At 40.4% G+C, this 20487-nt stretch overlaps 1 protein-coding gene across 1 annotated transcript in view; it reads right to left on the bottom strand.

The window, feature by feature from the left end:
• Positions 1-20487, bottom strand: part of TTC27 (tetratricopeptide repeat domain 27) — a 1013239-nt gene that overhangs the window by 979136 nt on the left and 13616 nt on the right. The gene's annotated exons all lie outside the window — the stretch shown is intronic.

Below are 20487 nucleotides of genomic sequence, written 5' to 3'. Positions count from 1 at the left end.
AATAGAGCTGTTAGAGAGGGGTCAGGGCAGGAACAGGGGGTGGGATGTGTCAGGTGGGAGGCTGATCTCTACACTAATTAAGCTACCTAATTAACCCCTTCAATGCGGGACATATTACAAGTGTGGTGCGCAGCCATAAATGTCTGCTATTTCTGAACAAAGGGGATCCCAGAGAAGCATTTACAACCATTTGTGCCATAATTGCACAAGCTGTTTGTAAATAATTTCAGTGAGAAACCTAAAGTTTGTGAAAAAGTTTGTGAAAAACCAACGATTATTTTTATTTGATCGCATTTGGCGGTGAAATGGTGGCATGAAATATACCAAAATGGGCCTAGATCAATACTTTGGGTTGTCTACTAAAAACAAAATTTATGCTTACCTGATAAATTCCTTTCTCCTGTAGTGTGGTCAGTCCACGGGTCATCATTACTTCTGGGATATTAACTCCTCCCCAACAGGAAGTGCAAGAGGATTCACCCAGCAGAGCTGCTACATAGCTCCTCCCCTCTACGTCACCTCCAGTCATTCGACCAAGGACCAACGAGAAAGGAGAAGCCAAAGGGTGTAGTAGTGACTGGAGTATAATTCAAAAATTTTTTACCTGCCATAAGAAACAGGGCGGGCCGTGGACTGACCACACTACAGGAGAAAGGAATTTATCAGGTAAGCATAAATTTTGTTTTCTCCTGTTAAGTGTGGTCAGTCCACGGGTCATCATTACTTCTGGGATACCAATACCAAAGCTAAAGTACACAGATGACGGGAGGGACAGGCAGGCTCTTTATACGGAAGGAACCACTGCCTGAAGAACCTTTCTCCCCAAAACAGCCTCCGAAGAAGCAAAAGTGTCAAATTTGTAAAATTTGGAAAAAGTATGAAGAGAAGACCAAGTTGCAGCCTTGCAAATCTGTTCAACAGAAGCCTCATTCTTAAAGGCCCAAGTGGAAGCCACAGCTCTAGTAGAATGTGCTGTAATTCTTTCAGGAGGCTGCTGTCCAGCAGTCTCATAGGCTAACCGAATAATGCTACGAAGCCAAAAAGAGAGAGAGGTAGTCGAAGCTTTTTTACCTCTCCTCTGACCAGAATAAACGACAAACAGGGAAGACGTTTGTCGAAAATCCTTAGTTGCCTGTAGATAAAATTTCAGGGCACGGACTACATCTAGATTGTGTAGCAGACGTTCCTTCTTCGAAGAAGGATTAGGACACAAAGATGGAACCACAATCTCTTGATTGATATTCCTGTTAGTGACCACCTTAGGTAGGAACCCAGGTTTAGTACGCAGAACTACCTTGTCTGAATGAAAAATCAGATAAGGAGAATCACAATGTAAGGCGGATAACTCAGAGACTCTTCGAGCCGAGGAAATCGCCATTAAAAATAGAACTTTCCAAGATAACAGCTTGATATCAATGGAATGAAGGGGTTCAAACGGAACACCCTGTAAAACATTAAGAACTAAGTTCAAACTCCATGGTGGAGCAACAGTTTTAAACACAGGCTTGATCCTAGCTAAAGCCTGACAAAAAGCTTGAACGTCCGGAACTTCTGACAGACGTTTGTGTAAAAGAATGGACAGAGCTGAAATCTGTCCCTTCAAGGAACTAGCGGATAAACCCTTTTCTAAACCTTCTTGTAGAAAAGACAATATCCTCGGAATACTAACCTTACTCCATGAGTAACTTTTGGATTCGCACCAATATAAGTATTTGCGCCATATCTTATGATAAATCTTTCTGGTAACAGGCTTCCTAGCCTGTATTAAGGTATCAATAACTGACTCAGAAAAACCACGTTTTGATAAAATCAAGCGTTCAATTTCCAAGCAGTCAGCTTCAGAGAAATTAGATTTTGATGTTTGAAGGGACCCTGGATCAGAAGGTCCTGTTTCAGAGGTAGAGACCAAGGTGGACAGGATGACATGTCCACTAGATCTGCATACCAAGTCCTGCGTGGCCATGCAGGCGCTATTAGAATCACTGATGCTCTCTCCTGTTTGATTCTGGCAATCAATCGAGGAAGCATTGGGAAGGGTGGAAACACATAAGCCATCCCGAAGGTCCAAGGTGCTGTCAAAGCATCTATCAGAACCGCTCCCGGATCCCTGGATCTGGACCCGTAACGAGGAAGCTTGGCATTCTGTCGAGACGCCATGAGATCTATCTCTGGTTTGCCCCAACGTCGAAGTATTTGGGCAAAGACCTCCGGATGAAGTTCCCACTCCCCCGGATGAAAAGTCTGACGACTTAAGAAATCCGCCTCCCAGTTCTCCACTCCCGGGATGTGGATTGCTGACAGGTGGCAAGAGTGAGACTCTGCCCAGCGAATTATCTTTGATACTTCCATCATTGCTAGGGAGCTTCTTGTCCCTCCCTGATGGTTGATGTAAGCTACAGTCGTGATGTTGTCCGACTGAAACCTGATGAACCCCCGAGTTGTTAACTGGGGCCAAGCCAGAAGGGCATTGAGAACTGCTCTCAATTCCAGAATGTTTATTGGTAGGAGACTCTCCTCCTGATTCCATAGTCCCTGAGCCTTCAGAGAATTCCAGACAGCGCCCCAACCTAGTAGGCTGGCGTCTGTTGTTACAATTGTCCAGTCCGGCCTGCTGAATGGCATCCCCCTGGACAGATGTGGCCGAGAAAGCCACCATAGAAGAGAATTTCTGGTCTCTTGATCCAGATTCAGAGTAGGGGACAAGTCTGAGTAATCCCCATTCCACTGACTTAGCATGCACAATTGCAGCGGTCTGAGATGTAGGCGTGCAAAGGGTACTATGTCCATTGCCGCTACCATTAAGCCGATCACCTCCATGCATTGAGCTACTGACGGGTGTTGAATGGAATGAAGGACACGGCATGCATTTTGAAGCTTTGTTAACCTGTCTTCTGTCAGGTAAATCTTCATTTCTACAGAATCTATCAGAGTCCCCAAGAAGGGAACTCTTGTGAGTGGAAAGAGAGAACTCTTCTTTTCGTTCACCTTCCATCCATGCGACCTTAGAAATGCCAGTACTAACTCTGTATGAGACTTGGCAGTTTGAAAACTTGAAGCTTGTATCAGAATGTCGTCTAGGTACGGAGCTACCGAAATTCCTCGCGGTCTTAGTACCGCCAGAAGAGCACCCAGAACCTTTGTGAAGATTCTTGGAGCCGTAGCCAATCCGAATGGAAGAGCTACAAACTGATAATGCCTGTCTAGAAAGGCAAACCTTAAATACCGGTAATGATCTTTGTGAATCGGTATGTGAAGGTAAGCATCCTTTAAATCCACTGTGGTCATGTACTGACCCTTTTGGATCATGGGTAAAATTGTCCGAATAGTTTCCATTTTGAACGATGGAACTCTTAGGAATTTGTTTAGGATCTTTAAATCCAAGATTGGCCTGAAAGTTCCCTCTTTTTTGGGAACCACAAACAGATTTGAGTAAAACCCTTGTCCTTGTTCCGACCGCGGAACCGGATGGATCACTCCCATTAATAAAAGATCTTGTACGCAGCGTAGAAATGCCTCTTTCTTTATTTGGTTTGTTGACAACCTTGACAGATGAAATCTCCCTCTTGGGGGAGAGGATTTGAAGTCCAGAAGGTATCCCTGAGATATGATCTCTAACGCCCAGGGATCCTGGACATCTCTTGCCCAAGCCTGGGCGAAGAGAGAAAGTCTGCCCCCCACTAGATCCGTTCCCGGATCGGGGGCCCTCGATTCATGCTGTCTTAGGGGCAGCAGCAGGTTTCCTGGCCTGCTTGCCCTTGTTCCAGGACTGGTTAGGTCTCCAGCCTTGTCTGTAGCGAGCAACAGCTCCTTCCTGTTTTGGTGCAGAGGAAGTTGATGCTGCTCCTGCTTTGAAATTACGAAAGGAACGAAAATTAGACTGTCTAGCCTTAGGTTTGGCTCTGTCTTGAGGCAGGGCATGGCCTTTACCCCCTGTAATGTCAGCGATAATTTCTTTCAACCCGGGCCCGAATAAGGTCTGCCCCTTGAAAGGAATATTAAGCAATTTAGATTTAGAAGTAACATCAGCTGACCAGGATTTTAGCCACAGTGCTCTGCGCGCCTGAATGGCGAATCCGGAATTCTTAGCCGTAAGTTTAGTTAAATGTACTACGGCATCCGAAATAAATGAGTTAGCTAACTTAAGGGCTTTAAGCTTGTGTGTAATCTCATCTAATGGAGCTGATTCAAGTGTCTCTTCCAGAGACTCAAACCAAAATGCTGCTGCAGCCGTGACAGGCGCAATGCATGCAAGAGGTTGCAATATAAAACCTTGTTGAACAAACATTTTCTTAAGGTAACCCTCTAACTTTTTATCCATTGGATCTGAAAAGGCACAGCTATCCTCCACCGGGATAGTGGTACGCTTAGCTAAAGTAGAAACTGCTCCCTCCACCTTAGGGACCGTTTGCCATAAGTCCCGTGTGGTGGCGTCTATTGGAAACATCTTTCTAAATATTGGAGGGGGTGAGAACGGCACACCGGGTCTATCCCACTCCTTAGTAACAATTTCAGTAAGTCTCTTAGGTATAGGAAAAACGTCAGTACTCGACGGTACCGCAAAATATTTATCCAACCTACACAATTTCTCTGGTATTGCAACTGTGTTACAATCATTCAGAGCCGCTAACACCTCCCCTAGTAATACACGGAGGTTTTCCAGCTTAAATTTAAAATTTGAAATATCTGAATCCAGTCTGTTTGGATCAGAACCGTCACCCGCAGAATGAAGCTCTCCGTCCTCATGTTCTGCAAATTGTGACGCAGTATCTGACATGGCCCTAATATTATCAGCGCACTTTGTTCTCACCCCAGAGTGATCACGCTTACCTCTTAGTTCTGGTAATTTAGCCAAAACTTCAGTCATAACAGTAGCCATATCCTGTAATGTGATTTGTAATGGCCGCCCAGATGTACTCGGCGCTACAATATCACGCACCTCCCGAGCGGGAGATGCAGGTACTGACACGTGAGGCGAGTTAGTCGGCATAACTCTCCCCTCGTTGTTTGGTGAAATATGTTCAATTTGTACAGATTGACTTTTATTTAAAGTAGCATCAATGCAGTTAGTACATAAATTTCTATTGGGCTCCACTTTGGCTTTAGCACATATAGCACAGATATCTTCCTCTGAATCAGACATGTTTAACACACTAGCGAATAAACTAGCAACTTGGAAATACTTTTCAAGTAATTTACTATAATATGCAAAGCGTACTGTGCCTATAAGAAGCACAGAAAAAGTTATGACAGTTGAAAATTGATAAACTGAAAAGTTATAGCATCAAAACTTTGTAAAAAACACACTTTTAGCAAAGGATTGCTCCCATTAGCAAAGGATAATTAACCCTGATAGCAGAAAAAAAATACAGAAATAAACGTTTTTTATCACAGTCAACTACAATCTCACAGCTCTGCTGTGAGTGATTACCTCCCTCAAAACAAGTTTTGAAGACCCCTGAGTTCTGTAGAGATGAACCGGATCATGCAGGGAAGAAAATAAACTTCTGACTGAATTTTTTGATGCGTAGCAAAAGCGCCAAAAAAGGCCCCTCCCCCTCATACACAACAGTGAGAGAGATCAGTAAACTGTCATAAATTAAATAAAAACGACTGCCAAGTGGAAAAAATAGTGCCCAAAACATTTTTTCACCCAGTACCTCAGAAAATTAAACGATTTTACATGCCAGCAAAAAACGTTTAACATAAATAAATTAAGTGTTATTAAAAGCCTGTTGCTAGTCCCTGCAAATTAGGCTAAAGTCTTATGCATACAGTATAATTCCAGTGAAGTGCCATTCCCCAGAATACTGAAGTGTAAAATATACATACATGACAGCCTGATACCAGTTGCTGCTACTGCATTTAAGGCTGAGTTTACATTATATCGGCATGGCAGAATTTTCTCATCAATTCCATTGTCAGAAAATAATAAGCTGCTACATACCTCTTGCAGATTAATCTGCCCGCTGTCCCCTGATCTGAAGTTTACCTCTCCTCAGATGGCCGAGAAACAGCAATATGATCTTAACTACTCCGGCTAAAATCATAGAAAAAACTCAGGTAGATTCTTCTTCAAATTCTACCAGAGAAGGAATAACACACTCCGGTGCTATTATAAAATAACAAACTTTTGATTGAAGGTATAAAACTAAGTATAATCACCACAGTCCTCTCACACATCCTATCTATTCGTTGGGTGCAAGAGAATGACTGGGGGTGACGTAGAGGGGAGGAGCTATGTAGCAGCTCTGCTGGGTGAATCCTCTTGCACTTCCTGTTGGGGGGGAGTTAATATCCCAGAAGTAATGATGACCCGTGGACTGACCACACTTAACAGGAGAAAAATATATATATACATGTTTTTCAGGGATTCCTGACAGATATCAGTGTTCCAATGTAACTATCGCTAATTTTGAGGAAAAAAAATGGTTTGGAAATAGCAAAGTGCTACTTGTACTTATTGCCCTATAACTTGCAAAAAAAGCAAAGAACATGTAAACATTGGGTATTTCTAAACTCAGGACAAAATTTAGAAACTATTTAGCCTGGGTGTTTTTTTGGTGGTTGTAGATGTGTACCAGATTTTGGGGGTCAAAGTTAGAAAAAAGTGTTTTTTTTTCCCATTTTTTTTCATCATATTTGTTATATTTTCTACAATAAATTATATGATATTATGAAAATACTGATATCTTTAGAAAGTCCATTTAATGGCGAGAACAGCGGTATATAATATGTGTGGGTACAGTAATTGACTAAGAGGAAAATTACAGCTAAACACAAACACCGCAGAAATATAAAAATAGCCCTGGTCCCTAACGGTAAGAAAATTTAAAAATAGTCTGGTCACTAAGTTGCTAAAAAAACACCTAAATTACATTACAATATGTCTGGGTTTCAGTTATTAGTTTTTTTTCCTGAGAAGGTAAACTCATGAAACAAAAAGATATGAAAACATATAATAGGAATATCTTATGAGCAATTCAGTATTGATGATGACTGCATAATATATTTGAATGTGAGTAGGCATGTGCATTCAAAGGTTTCGTGTGCTTCTGAAGGCGGCCGCTCGTAGAGTTTGGCTCATTTCGGAGCTGGATTTTCTTCTGAAAATGCAACATGCTTAAATCTGGATTTGCACAGATATCCGAATGCACATGCCTAAATGTGATTTTTCACACAGCCAATAATTCATGTGTGCAATAAATTTTTATATAATTTTGAGTAATTTTATAATAATCATTTATTTTAACCACAAACGAACATTTAAAGTTTCATGTGGGGACTGAGCATGTGACAGAACTTTTAACATTAAAGAAAGCTGCACAGACTGTCCACTGAAATGGGCTAATATGAATCCAAGAGGTATACTTTGAAAAGTCCAAAAATAATTTTAGAAAAAGCTGAATTCATTAGATAAGCACTAAATAAATGGATTATAGGGAGTGGATGATCGGATAGGAATGGGCTTGTATCTGAACAATACACAATAAATATTAGAAAGTCATTTGGGTGGACTTTAATCTAGGCTTGTGTGTTTATGCACTGAAAAGGCAGAACTTCAAACTATCCTGTATTCTGAGGGATAGTCATTTGTTGGGAGGTCTGACCAGTTTTCCTGCCCTCAGTGCCAGGACAAATATTCATGTATTTAAGGATCGATCCAGATTTGCCTAGCACACACCTTGACTCTGCTCATTGTGCAACCTGGCCCACCCATGATTTGCCCTCGGCCCTCAGGCATTGTGCCTATGTCCCGCCCCCAAAGTGCCACAATCCCAGATAGCCTCTGGGAATTAGAAATTATACAAAGGAGTTAACACATAGTTAATGTCACACAACTGGTGAGCCAATCAGGAAGCATACAGCCAACAATCACCAGCCAATCAGGAAGCATACAGCCAACAATCACCAGCTTTGTTGTCAATCAGCAGCTCAGGAAAAAATCTGCAATGCAAGTTTAACTATGTGTTTAACCCCCTTGGGGAGGTTAAATGCAGAGCCTGCTTAAAGCAATCATTTAATAATAAACACATAACAGATATGCACTTATCAGTAACACTAGAATGTCCCATTCATTTTAAGCAAAGATAGGTTTTGTTTTTTACAATATTTACTTTTTTACAATATTTACAATAAATGTTACTTCTTAAAAGGGATAGGAAATTCAAAATTAAATTTGCATGATTCAGATAGAGAATGTCATTTTAAGACACTTTTAAATTCAGTTCTATTATCAAATGTGCTTCATTCTCTTAGTATGCCTTGTTAAAAAATTAATACGCACATATCATACAATAGTGGAAGCTGCTGCTAATTGGTGCCTGAACACATTTGTCTCTTGTGATTGGCTAAATAGATATTTTCAGCTTCCTGTCAGTAGTGCAATGCTGTCCCTTCAGCAATGGATAACAAGAAAATGAAGAAAATTTGAAAATAGAATTAAATTGGAAAGTTGTTTAAAATTGTATGTTCTATCTGAATCATAAAAGAACATTTTGGGGTTTACTATCCCTTTAACAAATATTTGGAGGTGCATTTCAAGTCTGCAACTTATTGAGCTTTAAGACCATTAAGAGTTCTTATTTATTTTTAAAGAGACAGGTAGCTTATAATAATTTATTGGTGATTTAGCCAATAATCAATTATGGTAGTTCTGTGTCCTTATAATAATAGGTTAAATCAGTTTAAACGTGTAAGCAAACGGTTACACCCCTATATATATATATTTTTTTATTTTTTTTTCTTATTTTTTATTAAATTAAAAAAAAACACTTTATAAGAACATTAAGCTCCCCGGGGTTAGTACAGCTAATATAACATTATGACAAATTTGTGGAGCCAAGGAATAATGTGTGACCAATACTCACATATCCCTGTCTAACAAAAGTTAAGCTGGACAGACTTGAAAAATGTCTCTATAAAGAAATGCCTTGGAGCAAGAAAGATAATCTGTGGCAGTTTGATGGAAAACAGCATCCCTGAAAATGTGTGCGCGACCTCAGATCATGTGTTACAGACTACTGAACGCTATGCTGAGCGAGATAACCAGTTATACTGGCAACTATGTCAAGTATTTAATACATTTTTAATGAATGAACTGTAGTAAACTCTTCACACTGTGTACTGCCAAAAATCTGCCTTTTTTTCTTCTTGTGTGCAACTCATTAAAAGGGATATTAAAGTATTTTTTTGTATCTAAAATCTGTTATATTTTGTTTAAAAAAAAAAAAGGGTTGTTTATAGCCAGAAAAAAAAATGTTTTTCATTTTTTTACAGCTTTGTCACTGCCCACTAACACAGAGATGGGAGTTATCATTCACAGCTAGTGAGCTGGAAACTTAAAGTGATGGTAAAGTCCGAGTATTGTTGATAAACTATTACAATTATTGATTAAAAAAATACAACTTTCATTCATCTTTTTTTAAATATTGATATTTTAACCCCTTAACGACCGAGGACGTGCAGGGTACGTCCTCAAAAAAAAGGCAGTTAATGCCTGAGGACGTACCCTGCACGTCCTCGGTGTGGAAAGCAGCTGGAAGCGATCCTGTTTGCTTCCAGCTGCTTTCCGGTTATTGCAGTGATGCCTCGATATGGAGGCATCCTGCAATAACCTTTTGAAGCCATCCGATGCAGAGAGAGCCACTCTGTGGCCCTCTCTGCACCGGAGATCGGTGGCTTCCTTCGTTGGTGGGTGGGAGCATTACCGGGAGGCGGGTGGCGGCCATCGATGGCCCTGGAGATGTGGAGGGGGGCGGGATCGTGGGCGGGGATGCCCGGACGCGCGCACGGACGCGCGCGCGTGCACAGGAGGGCGGGGGCGGGCGCGTGCACGGGGAGGGAGCGGGTGGGAACCGCTACACTACAGAAAAAGGTGCAATCAGTTTAAAATAACTGAAAAAAAAAACGATCAATGAGGTGGTTGGGGTTTGTGGTGGGGGGGGGGGGGGTTGGGGAAGCTACACTACAGAAAAAAAAAACTAAGAAAAAAAAGCACTTTTTTGTGTAAGCTGGGTACTGGCAGACAGCTGCCAGTACCCAAGATGGCCCCAATAAGGCAGATAGGGAAGGTTACAAAGCTGTTTTGGGGGGGATCAGGGAGGTTGGAGGCTAAGGGGGGTCCTATACAGCAGAATAATTATTATTTTTTTTAAAAAAAAAACCTAAACCCCCCAAAAAGCTTTTATTTTAGTACTGGCAGACTTTCTGCCAGTACTTAAGATGGCGGGGACAATTGTGGGGTGGGGGAGGGAAGGGAGCTGTTTGGGAGGGATCAGGGGGTCTGATGTGTCAGGTGGGAGGCTGATCTCTACACTAAAGCTAAAATTAACCCTGCAAGCTCCCTACAAACTTCCTAATTAACCCCTTCACTGCTAGCCATAATACACGTGTGATGCGCAGCAGCATTTTGCGGCCTTCTAATTACCAGAAAGCAACGCCAAAGTCATATATATCTGCTATTTCTGAACAAAGGGGATCCCAGAGAAGCATTTACAACCATTTGTGCCATAATTGCACAAGCTGTTTGTAAATGATTTCAGTGAGAAACCTAAAATTGTGAAAAATGTAACGTTTTTTTTTTATTTGATCGCATTTGGCGATGAAATGGTGGCATGAAATATACCAAAATGGGCCTAGATCATTACTTTGGGTTGTCTACTACACTACACTAAAGCTAAAATTAACCATACAAGCTCCCTACAAGCTCCCTAATTAACCCCTGCACTGCTGGGCATAATACACGTGTGGTGCGCAGCGGCATTTAGCGGCCTTCTAATTACCAAAAAGCAATGCCAAAGCCATATATGTCTGCTATTTCTGAACAAAGGGGATCCCAGAGAAGCATTTACAACCATTTGTGACATAATTGCACAAGCTGTTTGTAAATAATTTCAGTGAGAAACCGAAAGTTTGTGAAAAAATTTGTGAAAAAGTGAACGATATTTTGTATTTGATCGCATTTGGCGGTGAAATGGTGGCATGAAATATACCAAAATTGGCCTAGATTAATACTTTGGGATGTCTTCTAAAAAAAATATATATACATGTCAATTGATATTCAGGGATTCCTGAAAGATATTAGTGTTCCAATGTAACTAGCGCTAATTTTGAAAAAAAGTAGTTTGGAAATAGCAAAATGCTACTTGTATTTATGGCCCTATAGCTTTCAAAAAAAGCAAAGAACATGTAAATATTAGGTATTTCTAAACTCAGGACAAAATTTAGAAACTATTTAGCATGTTTTTTTTTTTGGTGGTTGTAGATGTGTAACAGATTTTGGGGGTCAAAGTTAAAAAAAGTGTGTTTTTTTCCATTTTTTCCTCATATTTTATATTTTTTTTTATAGTAAATTATAAGATATGATGAAAATAATGGTATTTTTAGAAAGTTAATTTAATGGCGAGAAAAACGGTATATAATATGTGTGGGTACAGTAAATGAGTAAGAGGGAAATTACAGCTAAACACAAACACCGCAAAAATGTAAAAATAGCCTTGGTCCCAAACGGACAGAAAATGGAAAAGTGCTGTGGTCATTAAGGGGTTAACAAAGTTATTACCTTTATAAAGAAAATATCGAAGCGTCATGTAATCAACCCGTTTTTTTTGTTGTTTTTTTTTACTTCCTGATCACGTTTTACTGTTGCCCAATTGAAATTTTGTCCGTTAAGGGGCCGTGACTCTATGTCACCCGCCCACTCAATCAACAGCACGCAATTTTATTTTTCTTTCCTTTTGAAAATGATTGCGACGTTTCAATCGATTTTGCACATGCGCGAATCTGATCTGCTGGGAGAGAGCCGAGAGTTGTGTTTAGGGAGCGGGTGGGACTGATCTCTACTATAATGAGACATCAATGCAGGAAGTCAGAGATGGGAGGAGCAAGGAATGGTTCCATGGAATTTTTAAAACATTGCAATTTGTTTTGGCTATTAATATTAAAAAGCTAGCGACTAAGCTCAAAAATGGACAGGCTGCCTTGAAAGTTTAAGTACAGTGCAGAACTTTACCATCACTTTAAGAGAAATAAATATATATAATATTTACACAAACAGCCACTTTCAACTAGTTTCAATAATGTATTTTTTTATTTAAATAGACATGAAACACTGTGTAATTACATGGCTTGTTTGTAGTCTTACAACAAACTAACATACCAGATGAGTATGAAATCTTCTGAATACATTAACACCTTTTATCACCTGTGTGTAGGTCAGACACGTGAGCAGCTAAGGATATCACCTGTGCTGTAGGTCAGACACATGAGCAGCTGAGGATATCACCTGTGCTGTAGGTCAGACACATGAGCAGCTGAGGATATCAAATGTGCTGTAGGTCAGACACGTGAGCAGCTAAGGATACCGCCTGTGCTGTAGGTCAGACACGTGAGCAGCTAAGGATACCACCTGTGCTGTAGGTCAGACACGTGAGCAGCTGAGGATATCACATGTGCTGTAGGTCAGATACATGAGCAGCTGAGGATATCACTTGTGCTGTAGGTCAGACACATGAGCAGCTGAGGATATCACCTGTACTGTAGGTCAGACACATGAGCAGCTGAGGATATCACCTGTGCTGTAGGTCAGACACATGAGCAGCTGAGGATATCACCTGTACTGTAGGTCAGACACATGAGCAGCTGAGGATATCACCTGTACTGTAGGTCAGACACATGAGCAGCTGAGGATATCAAATGTGCTGTAGGTCAGACACATGAGCAGCTGAGGATATCAAATGTGCTGTAGGTCAGACACGTGAGCAGCTAAGGATACCGCCTGTGCTGTAGGTCAGACACGTGAGCAGCTAAGGATACCACCTGTGCTGTAGGTCAGACACGTGAGCAGCTGAGGATATCACATGTGCTGTAGGTCAGATACATGAGCAGCTGAGGATATCACCTGTACTGTAGGTCAGACACATGAGCAGCTGAGGATATCACCTGTACTGTAGGTCAGACACATGAGCAGCTGAGGATATCACCTGTGCTGTAGGTCAGACACATGAGCAGCTGAGGATATCACCTGTACTGTAGGTCAGACACATGAGCAGCTGAGGATATCACCTGTACTGTAGGTCAGACACATGAGCAGCTGAGGATATCACCTGTACTGTAGGTCAGACACATGAGCAGCTGAGGATATCACCTGTACTGTAGGTCAGACACATGAGCAGCTGAGGATATCACCTGTGCTGTAGGTCAGACACATGAGCAGCTGAGGATATCACCTGTACTGTAGGTCAGACACATGAGCAGCTGAGGATATCACCTGTACTGTAGGTCAGACACATGAGCAGCTGAGGATATCACCTGTACTGTAGGTCAGACACATGAGCAGCTGAGGATATCACCTGTACTGTAGATCAGACACATGAGCAGCTGAGGATATCACCTGTGCTGTAGGTCAGACACATAGGCAGCTGAGGATATCACCTGTGCTGTAGGTCAGACACGTGAGCAGCTGGGGATATCACCTGTGCTGTAGGTCAGACACATGAGCAGCTGAGGATATCACCTGTGCTGTAGGTCAGACACGTGAGCAGCTGAGGATATCACCTGTGCTGTAGGTCAGACACATGAGCAGCTGAGGATATCACCTGTGCTGTAGGTCAGACACATGAGCAGCTGAGGATATCACCTGTGCTGTAGGTCAGACACATGAGCAGCTGAGGATATCACCTGTGCTGTAGGTCAGATGCATGAGCAGCAATTTTATTTTTCTTTCCTTTTGAAAATGATTGCGACGTTTCAATCGATTTTGCACATGCGCGAATCTGATCTGCCGGGAGAGAGCCGACAGTTGTGTTTAGGGAGCGGGTGGGACTGATCTCTACTATAATGAGACATCGATGCAGGAAGTCAGCGATGGGAGGAGCAAGGAATGGTTCCATGGAATTTTTAAAACATTGCAATTTGTTTTGGCTATTAATATTAAAAAGCTAGCGACTAAGCTCAAAAATGGACAGGCTGCCTTGAAAGTTTAAGTACAGTGCAGAACTTTACCATCACTTTAAGAGAAATAAATATATATAATATTTACACAACCACTTTCAACTAGTTTCAATAATGTATTTTTTTATTTTTATTTAAATAGACATGAAACGCTGTGTAATTACATGGCTTGTTTGTAGTCTTACAACAAACTAACATACCAGATGAGTATGAAATCTTCTGAATACATTAACACCTTTTATCACCTGTGTGTAGGTCAGACACGTGAGCAGCTAAGGATATCACCTGTGCTGTAGGTCAGACACATGAGCAACTGAGGATATCACCTGTGCTGTAGGTCAGACACATGAGCAGCTGAGGATATCAAATGTGCTGTAGGTCAGACACGTGAGCAGCTAAGGATACCACCTGTGCTGTAGGTCAGACACGTGAGCAGCTAAGGATACCACCTGTGCTGTAGGTCAGACACGTGAGCAGCTGAGGATATCACATGTGCTGTAGGTCAGATACATGAGCAGCTGAGGATATCACTTGTGCTGTAGGTCAGACACATGAGCAGCTGAGGATATCACCTGTACTGTAGGTCAGACACATGAGCAGCTGAGGATATCACCTGTACTGTAGGTCAGACACATGAGCAGCTGAGGATATCACCTGTGCTGTAGGTCAGACACGTGAGCAGCTGAGGATATCACCTGTGCTGTAGGTCAGACACACAAGCAGCTGAGGATATCACCTGTGCTGTAGGTCAGACACACAAGCAGCTGAGGATATCACCTGTATTGTAGGTCAGACACATGAGCAGCTGAGGATATCACCTGTGCTGTAGGTCAGACACACAAGCAGCTGAGGATATCACTTGTACTGTAGGTCAGACACATGAGCAGCTGAGGATATCACCTGTGCTGTAGGTCAGACACATGAGCAGCTGAGGATATCACCTGTGCTGTAGGTCAGATACATGAGCAGCTGAGGATATCACCTGTGCTGTAGGTCAGATACATGAGCAGCTGAGGATATCACCTGTGGTGTAGGTCAGACACATGAGCAGCTGAGGATATCACCTGTGCTGTAGGTCAGACACATAGGCAGCTGAGGATATCACCTGTGCTGTAGGTCAGATACATGAGCAGCTGAGGATATCGCCTGTGCTGTAGGTCAGACACACAAGCAGCTGAGGATATCACCTGTGCTGTAGGTCAGATACATGAGCAGCTGAGGATATCACTTGTACTGTAGGTCAGACACATGAGCAGCTGAGGATATCACCTGTGCTGTAGGTCAAACACATGAGCATCTGAGGATATCACCTGTGGTGTAGGTCAGACACATGAGCAGCTGAGGATATCACCTGTGCTGTAGGTCAGACACATAGGCAGCTGAGGATATCACCTGTGCTGTAGGTCAGATACATGAGCAGCTGAGGATATCGCCTGTGCTGTAGGTCAGACACACAAGCAGCTGAGGATATCACCTGTGCTGTAGGTCAGACACATAGGCAGCTGAGGATATCACCTGTGCTGTAGGTCAGATACATGAGCAGCTGAGGATATCGCCTGTGCTGTAGGTCAGACACACAAGCAGCTGAGGATATCACCTGTGCTGTAGGTCAGATACATGAGCAGCTGAGGATATCACTTGTACTGTGAGATGAAGAATATATATAAATTATTTTTTGTGTCAGAATCAGTTCTTTCTTCAGTTTCAGGGGACAGCCATGGGTTCCAATGTCACATATGATCAGCTATTTTGCCGTTATGCAAGCTGAGAATGAATGCTGAATGGCGGGGGGCGGAGCCGGACTAGTTTCGTAGCACTATTGGCTACTTCAGAGGAAGCTGATCAGCTGCATGTGGTTCATCTTCTGCAGCAGCTGTTGATCAGACTCGTGCTGTTAGCAAGTTTATATGAACATTTTTTGTTTTTATATATTTCTGACGTTTTTATGAGGTTTTATATTTTATGGTTGTTTGTGACCTCCTACTTTGTGAACTTTTTACTGACACTTGTATATAAATATATGTTTGAATAAACTCCTTTGTATATAGTAGTCCCTGGCCCTGACCCTCTTTTAATAAAGATATAGGACTTCTGACCAGCTGTGTCCCAAGGAGCTGTCTGATTTCCCGGAGGAGGAGCATCTGCTACTATATTACAAGTGTCTTTACCATACCTCATACGTTTGAGGTGGAATCACGTGAGTGTGCTGTACATCTTTTTATTTTGAAGTCACCCAGTTTGTCGTTTATTGCACTAGGTGCACCCCCGTGCGCTTGTCTTTTCTTTATTCCATAGAATACCTGGGAGGATCCTCTCCTGAAGAGGTGAATCTTGTTTTTGCTTGGACTGAGCTGCACTTCGTGGGGATTGTTTGGAACTGAACTTAAGGATACCTAATAGACACTGTCTCCTAAGGACTGCCTATTTATTGTGTATATATATTATATGTATTCAGTGGAGGTGTATAGATCTGGCAGAATCCAGATCTATTACCAGACTTCATCTAGATATATAGATTGTATACTGTGATATTTATTCTTTGTACACCTATAATACACTATATCACCACACAGAGTCTGTGAAATATACATATTGGTACACTTTGCTAGTCTATCTTCATATAGCGCTGTTTCACTCTCTATTTCTGTTTTTATATATATATATATATATATATATATGGGAATATCTATTTATGAATACATAGAACATATTCTGGTATGTGCAGAACATTGGAATGTGAAATATTCACAGTAAATACACATTTTACCCCTTTTTAAATATGAATATTGCATTAATATGAATTTACATGTTTTCATCTTCTTAACTGCAAAGGGCTTCAATGCTTTATATATATATATATATATATATATATATATATATATATATATATATATATATATATATATATATATATATATGTGTGTGTGTGTGTGTGTGTGTGTGTGTGTGTATACACATGTCTGTTAATACATATATAAATACATATGTATACACACATACATATACATCTTAAGAAATGTACATGTATGTATCTCTATGTTAAAGCCAATTGCCTTTCTTTTTTTTCTGACACCTTAGACCTCATAGCTTTGAACCCTTATAACTTTTTTGTGCAATTGTTTTTTTATATATTTTTATTAGATAGTGTTGTTCTGAGTGTAACTGCAGCCTTTTAGTTTCGCTAAACAGTTAACCAGAGCTCTGAAGACACAGTAATCATTCTAGCGTAAATCGCAATTGCTCTCACACGTTCATTTTTAACTTGTAATACGAGCTCTAAACCCGATGCTCGCAAACACCTGCAATAAACTCCTTTATGCTTATGCGTAATTGTGCAACTTGTAATCTGGCCCTAAATAAATACTAGAAATAACGATGAATTCAAACCAACGATTAGCCTTAAAATAAAATGCAAATGTATTTTTTACACAATTACATTAGTTGTTCAAATATTGAAAAAAATAACGGTAAGTTTGTGTGTCCATAAAGCAATGTGACCCCAACATTGTAACTAAGATTGGCTACCATTAGGCACAGTTATAAATGAGCCACTAAAGTTTGCAGCCAGTAGCTGTGAGTGTGTGGAATATAGCAATGTTTACACTTTTAAGAATTAAATTTAAAAAAAAAAAAAAAGAGAATAAAATAAATAATGAAAGCGTAATGCAAAACTTATGTACAACACACAACTGAACATTTTATATTACAATCTAGTGACATAATATTTGGGATGCGGTTTTCACTGTAAGAACAATCAAATTGTGGTACTCATTACCTAAGAAGGTAGTAAATGCCAATACCTTAGATACATTTAAAAATGGAAAATAGAAAAATAGAGGGGAGCGCCAAAAAGGCTGAGGTAGGCGAATGAAAATATACACTTTAATCAGTACATGTGATACATATAATGTCTAATACAATAAAATACATGGATCCATGCTAACTAAAAACAATAAAAACAGTACATCTTAGTAAAGGCGACAATTACACAATGATAGAGTAAAAACGTAAAATTGGAAGATATACAGTTGTACAAAAATAAATAGATTTACATAAATAAATATCCTGGAAATCTATGATGGTAGTGAAAGTCAATCCTGGAATAGGTGATAAATGAACAATCCAAAGTGCAATGTATGGGTGTTATAACAAGTCCATCCAAAATCCAATGTGTCAGTGTAAATGTAATTCCAAAGTCACAAGTGAAAAAATAAAAAATGTTTCAATGAAAAAATAAAAAATCACAAATTCAAATACTCTTAGTGTTCTAGTGTTAATCTCTGTGTTCAAAAATATATGAAATGATAAAGTGAGGTGAATTTCAGGTCCCTTTCAGATGACCATGATTTTATCAGTGAATAAATGAGAATACAATAGTATCAAGACTCCTTGATAAAGGCCTAGTTTTAGGCCGAAACGCGTCAACAGAATCAAAGTAAGCATATTACCTATATATACACTTAACAGTTGATATACTCTGCAAATTTGCCTTTTGTTCTTTTTTTCACAGGTTTTTTACACAATTTCCAACTATTGTATTCTCATTTATTCACTGATAAAATCATGGTCATCTGAAAGGGACCTGGAATTCACCTCACTTTATCATTTGATATCTTTTTGAACACAGAAATTCACACTAGAACACCGAGTATTTGAATTTTTGATTTTTTCATTCAAACATTTTTTCACTTGTGACTTTGGAATTACATTTACACTGACACATTGGATTTTGGATGGACTTGTTATAACACCCATACATTGCACTTTGGATTATTCATTTGTCACCTATTCCAGGATTGACTTTCACTACCATCATAGATTGCCAGGATATTTATTTATGCAAATCTGTTTATTTTTGTACAACTATATATCTTCAATTTTACATTTTTACGCTATCATTGTGTAATTGTCGCCTTTACTAAGATGTACTGTTTTTATTGTTTTTAGTTAGCATGGATCCATGTATTTTATTGTATTAGACATTATATGTATCACGTGTACTGATTAAAGTGAATGTAAATTTTTTTACATATTGACAATAAAAATCGATTCTTATTTACTATTTTATTAATACCGCATAGTTATTTGCTTCAAATATCTAAAAATTAACATTATATTCAAGTTTGTAACTTAGCTCCGTTTTGATTCCAAGCTCCTCCCATCCATAACTTCCCTTCTTTTCCTCGCATAACGTCTAGAGCGGTCCCACCCGCTCTATGACGTATTAGCAATGCGCGCTCATGATTGCTCCTTTTTGTGCGCATGCATTTCAAATTTGTTGCCGTCTATGCGCATGCGTTCAAGATATACTTCGGCAATTGCGCATGCGTTTATAAATAAGGGTGTACTCGCGATCGTGACAGCTAATTTTTGTGCGCATGCGTAGCGAGCGGGTATGTTCTCAAAGCAACATAGTAGTCTGGTTGTGGCTGCGGGCTTTATATGCGCACGCCTCAAGCGTGAACGCGCAGCGCTTCGAAATCCAGCTGAAGTTGATTTATGCATGTGCATATAAAAGACGCATGCGCATAAATTCATGAGTGACGTTATTAAAAAGGGGCTGGACGCCACGGGGTACGGCAAATTATTAGTTTAGGGAAATGTCAATCAAAGTTATAAACGCGGAACAAAATGGCGGGCGGAGGGAAAATGCAAGACGTTTGGAATTATCCAAGTATATAAATCGATATAATATTATGTATGTTAAAAAATCATGAATTAAACTTATGCTATTTTTGGATGATATAGCAATTATGATTGTCGGCTATCAGTGACTTTACATCCACTTTAAAGTGTATATTTTCATTCACCTACCTCAGCCTTTTTGGCGCTCCCCTCTATTTTTCTATTTTCTAGACTTCTTTGGGGTTCATTAGGGAACCCACTGAGGCTTTCTCATTAGCACAAGGTACACTCCATTTTTTACATACATTTAAAAATGGTTTAGATAAATTTCCAGCTAGAAACAGAATTTAGGGATACGATTGCTTGTATTAAATGGGTCACCTTTTTAAATGGGATTAATTTAAACTCAACTGGAACTTTTATCGAACGTATATTAAAAGGGACAGTCAACACAAAAATAGTTACTGTTTAAAAAGATAGATAATGCCTTTACTAACCATTCCCCAGCTTTGCACAACCAACATGGTTATATTAATATACTTTATAACCTTTTAACCTCTAAATTTCTGTCTGTTTCTAAGTCACTAAAGGTGCAGAGTAGGACTGTGCGCTAGGCACAGATACTGGAGACTTCCTGTTGGGAGGAGCTGGCGTGTGAAGGCGCCGCTCTGTGCGCAGGTGTGTGTGGCGCAGTGATACAACGCTACCGACCGGTGCTTGCCTTGCCGTTGCTCGCGGAGACTACTATCCTAGCGGAGTGGAATCCCTGAGCCCGGACGTGGAGCTAGCGCTGTGGAAGTCACCGTAAGGCCGAATTTGCTCTGTCGGCTAGAGCCTCCTTCTTGCCTGGTCCCGGTCCTGGTTGCCGGCGGATCCAGGAGCAGAGTTTACAGGAATCACCCTGCTAGTCAC

Source organism: Bombina bombina, chromosome 4 (assembly GCF_027579735.1).
Source record: "Bombina bombina isolate aBomBom1 chromosome 4, aBomBom1.pri, whole genome shotgun sequence".
In the NCBI taxonomy this organism is placed as follows: domain Eukaryota; kingdom Metazoa; phylum Chordata; class Amphibia; order Anura; family Bombinatoridae; genus Bombina; species Bombina bombina.
Note: the sequence above shows the minus strand (reverse complement) of the source record. Positions and strands in the feature narration are given on the sequence as shown.